Source organism: Procambarus clarkii, chromosome 87, assembly GCF_040958095.1.
Source record: "Procambarus clarkii isolate CNS0578487 chromosome 87, FALCON_Pclarkii_2.0, whole genome shotgun sequence".
Lineage (NCBI taxonomy): Eukaryota > Metazoa > Arthropoda > Malacostraca > Decapoda > Cambaridae > Procambarus > Procambarus clarkii.
Genome location: NC_091236.1, coordinates 1,161,959 through 1,171,519, shown reverse-complemented (window position 1 = coordinate 1,171,519; position 9,561 = coordinate 1,161,959).

Genomic DNA, 9,561 nt, shown 5'->3' with positions numbered 1-9,561 from the left:
ACACAATAAAGTAGCCGTCACAACTGCAAGAAAAATGACAGGTTGGATAACAAGAACTTTTCACACTAGAGATGCTATACCGATGATGATACTTTTCAAGACGTTAGTGTTCTCTAGAGTGGAGTACTGCTGCACAATGACAGTCCCTTTCAAAGCTGGAGAAATTGCTGACCTAGAGAGCGTGCAGAGGTCCTTTACTGCTAGAATCCACTCAGTAAAATATCTAAATTACTGGGACCGACTAAAGAGCCTAAATCTGTATTCTCTTGAGCGCAGGCGGGAGAGATACATAATAATTTATACGTGGAAAATATTAAAGGGGCTGGTCCCAAACCTGTACACAGAAATAACATCACATGAGACCAGGAGGCATGGCAGGATATGCAGAATACCCCTGTTGAAAAGCAAAGGTGCAACAGGTACTCCGAGAGAGAACTCATCAACATCAGAGGCCCGAGACTGTTCAACACGCTTCCACTACACATAAGGAGCATAACTGGCCGATCCCTTTCAGTGTTTAAGAGAGAGCTGGATAAACACCTCAGAAGGATACCTGATCAACCAGGCTGTGATTCGTACGTCAGGCTGCGAGCAGCCGCGTCAAACAGCCTGGTTGACCAGTCCCGCAACGAGGAGGCTTAGTCGACGACCGGACCGCGGGGACGCTAAGCCCCAAAAACACTTCAAGGTAACTTCAAGGTAAGGTAAGGCCCCCACCCATCCTACCTACTCTCGCCCCCATTCATCCTAACTACACCTCACCCACCCATCCTAACTACACTAACTCCCACCCCCAACCCATCCTACCTACACCCACTCTCGCCCCATCCTCCCTTCCTACACCCGGTCCCGCCCCCACCCATCCTACCTACATCTTACCCTCCCATCCTACCTATTTTAGTGTAGATGTGTTAATGTGATCATCATAATATAAAGATGTTAAAGAAGAAAATCTTATTCATTAAATTGTATAAGGATAAATTTAAAGAACCTAACTTAAATACTATTTATTTATTTACATATACAAGAAGTTACATTGGGTTTATGACTACTTTTTTTTTTTGAGATATATACAAGAGTTGTTACATTCTTGTACAGCCACTAGTACGCGTAGCGTTTCGGGCAGGTCCCTGGAATACGATCCCCGCCGCGAAGAATCGTTGTTACAACCAAGTACACATTTTACTGTTGAGTTAAACAGAGGCTACAGTTAAGGATTTGCGCCCCAGTAAATCCTCCCCGGCCAGGATACGAACCCATGACAAATGCTCGCGGAACGCCAGGTGAGTGTCTTACACTACACCACGGAGACTGGTGTGTTTATCACCACCACGGAGTATGATGTGTTTACAGTCTTGTAGAGCCACTAGTACGCTCAGCGTTTCGGCCAGGTCCTTAATCTAACAGATAATATTAAAGAGCTAATTTCTAGCAAAATTTATAAAATGTTAACAGGTACATGCGGTCGGCCGAGCGGACAGCACGCGGTGCTTGTGATCCTGTGGTCCTGGGTTCGATCCCAGCCGCCGGCGAGAAACAATGGGCAGAGTTTCTTTCACCCTATGCCCCTGTTACCTAGCAGTAAATTAGGTACCTGGGTGTTAGTCAGCTGTCACGGGCTGCTTCCTGGGGGTGGAGGCCTGGTCGAGGACCGGGCCGCGGGGACACTTAAAAAGCCCTGAAATCATCTCAAGATAACCTACATTGTAAAAATTTTTTAGAGAGATTAGTAGGTATATTAAAGTGCACTGAAACCTTTGACTGAAAGCATTGATAGCTTGATTGATAATATGACAAAGATTAGCAGGCACATTAAAGCACACTGATAGCACAATATAAGATGACAGCAATGTTTAATGGTAAAGTTGTAAGGCTTAGGTATATATTGGTGATTGGGTGTTATATTGTGTTATATTGCACACAATATGTGTTCAATATAACAACCATAATATAAGATGATATCAATGATTACAATGGTAAAGTTTCAGGGCTTAGGTATATATATATATATATATATATATATATATATATATATATGTCGTACCTAGTAGCCAGAACTCACTTCTCAGCCTACTATTCAAGGCCCGATTTGCCTAATAAGCCAAGTTTTCCTGAAATAATATATTTACTATAATTTTTTTCTTATGAAATGATAAAGCTACCCTTTTCTCTATGTATGAGGTCGATTTTTTTTTATTGGAGTTAAAATTAACATAGATATATGACCGAACCTAACCAACCCTACCTAACCTAACCTAACCTATATTTATAGGTAAGGTTAGGTTAGGTAGCCAAAAAAAGCTAGGTTAGGTTAGGTTAGGTAGGTTAGGTAGACGAAAAAACATTAATTCATGAAAACTTGGCTTATTAGGCAAATCGGGCCTTGAATAGTAGGCTGAGAAGTGCGTTCTGGCTATTAGGTACGACATATATATATATATATATATATATATATATATATATATATATATATATATATATATATATATATATATATATATATATATATATATATATATATATATATATATATATATATTTTTTTTTTTTTTTTTTTTTTTTTTTTTTTTTTTTTTTTTTTTTTTTTTTTTTTTTTTTTTTTTTTTTTTTTTTTTTTTTTTTTTTTTTTTTTTTTTTTAAAACCTAGAAGGGGTACCACCTCTGGTGCAAATGTAGGGACCCATAGCCTCAGAGAAGAAAATAAAGAGTACTCAGAGAAGACCTTTTGGATCCTCACTGAACACTTTGATATTTTCTTCTCCTACCACCCCTATTCTTTTGTTAAGTGTGTATATTTATCTAACTTTATTTGAAAATGTCATTACACAAAAAAAGTTACAATATTGATTACATACAGGGTACAAGGCTGCTTGTCATAAGTTGAATAGCTCCTCCAGCTCCTCAGATGGCGGGCACGAACCATGGATGCAGTGAGCATTTCCTCTCTGGATTGCCACACTAAGGCGCTGAAAAAGAAAACTGGCAGCTCTGGGGTCTCTAGTTGTTTCGATTAGCTTAGACCCCAACTCCTTTAAAAAGCTAGCAGCACTTTTACCCCAGGCACCAAGCGTCTCTGAGGCAATGGGGACAAAATTGTAGTGGTGCTCAAGGTCTCTGTATTTACGTGACTTGGCCGCTTCCCGGTGATTGGCAGCTCCTCCTGCTTGTGTAGCACTGAAGTCAACATAGGTATTGGCTAAAGTTGAAACGCAAGTGTAGTCCCACACCAACTGTCTACCATTCTTCCAGGGGTTCACCGTAATTCCGTCTGGGCGACCGACAGGCTCATCAGAGTTGCGGGACATTAGGTAACGGGGCTCTCTCTCTGCTGGACAACCGGCTGTGGTAAGGCTTCTCTTAATAATGTCATTAACCTCGCCGTGTCTTGCTTGCCATCCTCCGGTCCTTTGGCAAAGAAGGCCATGCCGTCCATATCTGTCGGCCTCTGCCTCGCCGCAAATACACCTGTATTCGGTGTGGATTGGGGCAGCTAGGCGAAGAGCCACGGCAATTCGGAGGGCCTGCGGTGTGAGACGGGTGCCGGTTGCTGACATTGGGGTTGCTAATAGGAAATCACCTGCATGGGGAGCTGCTACAGCTCTAAGTCGGGCAGTGTCATGTGGTGTCATCGCAGCTTCTAGCAAAGTTGCAGCTTCTTGGTCGGCTATATATATATATATATATATATAAATATATATATATATATATATATATATATATATATATATATATATATATATATATATATATATATATATATATATATATATATATATATATATATATATATATATATATATATATATATATATATATATATATATATATATATATATATATATATATATATATATATATATATATATATATATATATATATATATATATATATATATATATATATATATATATATATATATATATATATATATATATATATATATATATATATATATATATATATATATATATATATATATATATATATATATATATATATATATATATATATATATATATATATATATATATATATATATATATATATATATATATATATATATATATATATATATATATATATATATATATATATATATATATATATATATATATATATATATATATATATATATATATATATATATATATATATATATATATATATATATATATGACAATGTCAGACCACGGAGGAAAAATGAAACAGGAAATTTCCTTAAGTACTTTCGTATATTAAATACATCTTCAGAAGGTCATTTTACAGATCGAGTGATGGGTATAAATAGGCAGGAGAGAGTGGTGAAGTAAGGTGAGGTACAATACTTGGACAACGCAGAAGGCCCATTGGCCCATCAGATGCACCCAATTGGCCCATCCGCTGTAGCCCAATGGCCCATCTGATACAGCAGACATACAAGCATAATGCATAGGTAATTATAACATAAAGAGGTAAATATATACAATAAATTAGTGAGACAAATGTTTTTCAATGATTCTACTTAAATCGCCCTTTAGCTGATCTATTAGAAATGGATCTAAGTTATATAGACCACTGCTAATATTCAAATTACTTTCTTTGGTGATCTGTATCAAAGCGGATTCAATTATGTTTCTGTTATAGGTGCTTTTACAATTTGTTATTGAAGACGCACTCTCCCAATCAATTTGGTGAGCTTTTTCTGACAAATGCACAAACAAAGCATTAGATAATTGGCCATGTCTTACAGAGTATTTATGTTGCGATATTCTACATTTTAAATCTTTAGATGTTTGCCCGACATAGAACTTATTACATTCCTTACAAGGTATTTTATAAATGACGCAATTATCACTACGAGGGCTGTTCCTAACTAATAGCTTACCAACAGTGTTTTCGTAGCTAAACATTACATCTATATTAAAAAGTTTCAAGGCCTTGACAATATTCTCAAACCCAGAGAAATATGGTAAACATAACACATTCTTTGGGCGAGTCCTTTCACTGCATACATTATTATAATATGTACGACGAGCTTTCTTACGACAAACTTCCAAAAAATTCAGTGGGTAACAAAGCTTAAGACCAATCGAATCAATATTCTTAAATTCTTCATCTAAGAATTCTGGACTCACAACTCGAAGAGCTCTTAAATACATTGAAGAAAAAATTGACTTTTTTACATTGTATTTATGCCCTGAAAAATAATGAACATAAGATAAATTGTTCGTAGGTTTTCTGTAAACACTAAACTTTAATGAAGAGTTTTCCCTATGAATAAGCACATCTAAGAATGGCAAACATTTATCAATTTCAGTCTCCATAGTAAATTTTATGGAGGTGACTTGGTCATTAAGTTTGGCTACAAATTCGTCTGTGTTTACATCTGAAGGCCAAATACACAAGATATCATCAACATATCTAAACCAAGGAATGATTCCAGGAGTTATTTTTGAAACAAATTTCTTTTCAAAGAATTCCATGTACAGGTTTGAGAGCAATGGCGATAGAGGATTCCCCATTGCCATTCCAAAAGTCTGTAAATAATACTCATTATTAAAGGTAAATTTACATTCTTTAATGCACAACTTAACAAGACTGACAATAATATCAGCAGAAAGAGGTAAGTCATGGCTCATTAGTTCACGAGCAAGATAATCGAGAATATCATCGACCGGTACCTTTGTGAACAAAGAACAAACGTCAAAACTGATTAACTTTACATCAGGAGTGACAGGAACACTATTCAATTTGTTAACTAAATTAAGAGAATTTGTCAAATGAGAAGAGGAGATAGTTCCTAACAAAGGGGACAAGATTTTGGTAAGCCATTTGGAGAGTTTGTAAGAAATGGATCCCACAGAACTGATGATAGGTCTCATGGGATTGTTAGGCTTATGCGTCTTGACAAGACCATATAGATATGGTAATGAAGGTGATGAAGTAGTAAATTGATTAAGAAGATCTTTATGTTTACTTAACAACTTCCTCAAGCTACTATTGAAGAACTTGATGATGTCCTCAAGAGGATTTTTCCTAAGCTTAGTGTACGTTGAAGAATCTAGGAGGAGATCATTCATTTTCGAAATATATTCCTCCTTGTTTAAAATAACAATAGTGCTGGATTTATCAGCCTTTGTTATATGAATGGAAGGATCGGCTCTTAACTCCTGTAAGCTTCGTCTGAATCTTTCGGGATAATTGTTTGTTTGGGGCGTCAACATTGAACCATAAACAATACCTTTAACCAGGTTTAGGTTTTGTGAAGACAGAGAGTTATGTTTTTCAAGCTGTAACAATGAACTAGCAATTTTAACTGCAGAAGGTTGATTTGAAATGGCAAAAGACATACCATAACCCAAAGCAGTAACCACATTTTCACATATCGTTTTGGACGACAGATTCAACACGTTGTTAGGATTAGATTTCTTGTTCCAATCACTATTTTTAATCAAACTTTCTAACTTGCGCTTAAGAATTTTCTGTAACTGATTAATTTTTCCGCGTAAGTCACTATATATTTCATCCATCAGAAGATTTTTCCAGTCCAAAGGTATTGCGTGATGAAAGTTTCTTTTTGCTGTATCCAGGCTTTTGAAAACAGAACGTTCCTTTGATTTTGTAACTTCAATGTGTTTTTTCTAAATGGTAGCACAGAAATCACTAAACGGTTCATCACCTAATTTGAGCAGACGGGCAGGTAGCAGAGACTTGGGTACAACTTGCTCACCAAGACATTGTTTCAGGAATTTGAGGCGGATGCGGGAACAGTGTGCTTTCACTAGTAGAGAAGCGAAGGTAGTCACGAAGGAAGCAGTCTGAGGGAACAGAAAAGCAAAAGAGCGCGTAGTTCTCATTATGTGTGTATATCACGAAAATAAACACGTGATTAAGAATGTGACAATGTCAGACCACGGAGGAAAAATGAAACAGGAAATTTCCTTAAGTACTTTCGTATATTAAATACATCTTCAGAAGGTCATTTTACAGATCGAGTGATGGGTATAAATAGGCAGGAGAGAGTGGTGAAGTAAGGTGAGGTTTGCCTATTTATACCCATCACTCGATCTGTAAAATGACCTTCTGAAGATGTATTTAATATACGAAAGTACTTAAGGAAATTTCCTGTTTCATTTTTCCTCCGTGGTCTGACATTGTCACATTCTTAATCACGTGTTTATTTTCGTGATATACACACACACACATATATATATATATATATATATATATATATATATATATATATATATATATATATATATATATATATATATATATATATATATATATATATATATATATATATATATATATAAAAGTTGGACAGCTTTTCAATTCGTTAGGGAGTGAGTTCCATAGACTGGGTCCCTTTATTTGCATAGAGTGTTTACACAGATTAAGTTTGACTCTGGGGATATCAAAGTGATATTTATGTCTGGTGTGGTGATTATGTGTTCTATTACATCTGTCCAGGAAGAGTTTCAGAACAGGGTTTGCACTTAAGAAAAGGGTTTTGTAAATGTAATTGGCACAAGAGAATGTGTGGAGTGAATTTATGTTCAGCATGTTTAGGGATTTAAACGGGGGGGCTGTGAGTTGTCTGAAAGCAGAGGTTATCTTGATCTTGAGGTTATCTTGAGATGATTTCGGGGCTTTTTAGTGTCCCCGCGGCCCGGTCCTCGACCAGGCCTCCACCCCCAGGAAGCAGCCCGCAGCCCAGCAAGCCCATCATCACCCAGCAGATTTTTGCTGGGTGATGATGGGCTTGAGGTAGTTTGCAGAGGTTGAACCCAAGCACAGATACCATAAGTAAGATAGGGATAGATAAGTGCATAATATAGTGAGAAGAGAGCTGAGTAGGGTACATAATATCTAATCTTAGAGAGTATTCCAGCTGTTTTAGAGACTTTTTTAGTTATGTGTTGTATGTGGGTGCTGAAGTTGAATCTGTTGTCTAAGTTTAGGCCAAGGAACTTTCGGTAATTTTTGTTGCTGATGTTAACATTGTCTATCTGAAGCTGAATTGCATTTGTTGATTTGCTTCCAAATAGGACGTAGTAGGTCTTTTCTATGTTTAGTGTGAGTTTGTTGGTTGACATCAATAAGTGGACTTTTTTTAATTCATTGTTTACAACATTATTTAATATGAGCGGGTTGGGGTCTGAGTAGATGGGAGTAGTATCATCAGCAAACAATATACGTTTAAGCATGTTAGAGACATTAGGCAGATCATTGATGTATATAAGAAATAGGAGGGGGTCCTAGGATGGTGCCCTGTGGCACCCCTACGGTTAATAGTAGAGTGGGAGAGGTTATTATCTGAGAACATGCGCATTATATGATCAAGTGTCATGTTTTTATTAATGTTCCTAACTTATTATTTATTTATTTATTTATTTATTTATTTATTTATTTATTTATTTATTTATTTATTTATATACAAGAAGGTACATTGGGTTAGAGAGCATAGTATTTACAATCTTGTAAAGCCACTAGTACGCGCAGCGTTTCGGGCAGGTCCTTATAATCTAACAGATAATTTTAAGTAGGTAAATTCTAGCAGAATTAATAAAATGATAACAGATACATTGCAAGAAAAATATGAGATGAGAGAGAATAGTAAGTATATTAAAGCTCTGGTTGATTACATTGGCAACTTGATTGGTAATTTAAACAAGATTAACAGACACCGTACAGCAGATTGGCAGCACATATAAGACAGCAATGATCACAATGGTAAAGATGTTTGGATTGGGTACATAAAATTAGCGAGATTGGGCAGTAATAGATACAGTGCAATTTTAAAGCAACAAGGTAAAAAACTATGCAGATGAGATTAGGTACTTTTTAGTTTTGTTTTTGAATGACGCAAAAGTTGGACAGCTTTTCAATTCATTAGGGAGTGAGTTCCATAGACTGGGTCCCTTTATTTGCATAGAGTGTTTACACAGATTAAGTTTGACTCTGGGGATATCAGAGATATTTATTTCTGGTGTGGTGATAATGGGTCCTATTACATCTGTCCAGGGAGAGTTTCAGAGCAGGATTTGCATTTAAGAACAGGGTTTTGTAAATGTGATTGAGACAAGAAAATTTATGGAGTGAGATTATGTTTAGCATGTTAAGGGAATTAAACAAGGGGGCTGAGTGTTGTCTGAAAGCAGAATTTGTTATTATTCTGATAGTAGATTTTTGCTGGGTGATGATGGCCTTGAGGTGGTTTGCAGTGGTTGAACCCCATGCACAGATACCATAATTAAGATAGGGATAGATTAGTGCACAATATAGAGATGAGAGCAGAGTTAGGTACATAATATCTGATTTTGGAGAGTATCCCAACTGTTTTAGAGACTTTCTTAGTTATGTGTTGTATGTGGGTACTGAAGTTGAGTCTCTTGTCTAGGAATAGGCCGAGAAACTTTCCATCATTTTTATTGCTACATTGTCTATCTGAAGCTGAATTGCATTTGTAGATTTGCTTCCAAATAAGATGTAGTAGGTCTTTTCTATGTCAAGTGTTAGTTTACTGGTTGACATCCATATAGTTCATTATTAACAACATCATTTAGTGTATGTGGGTT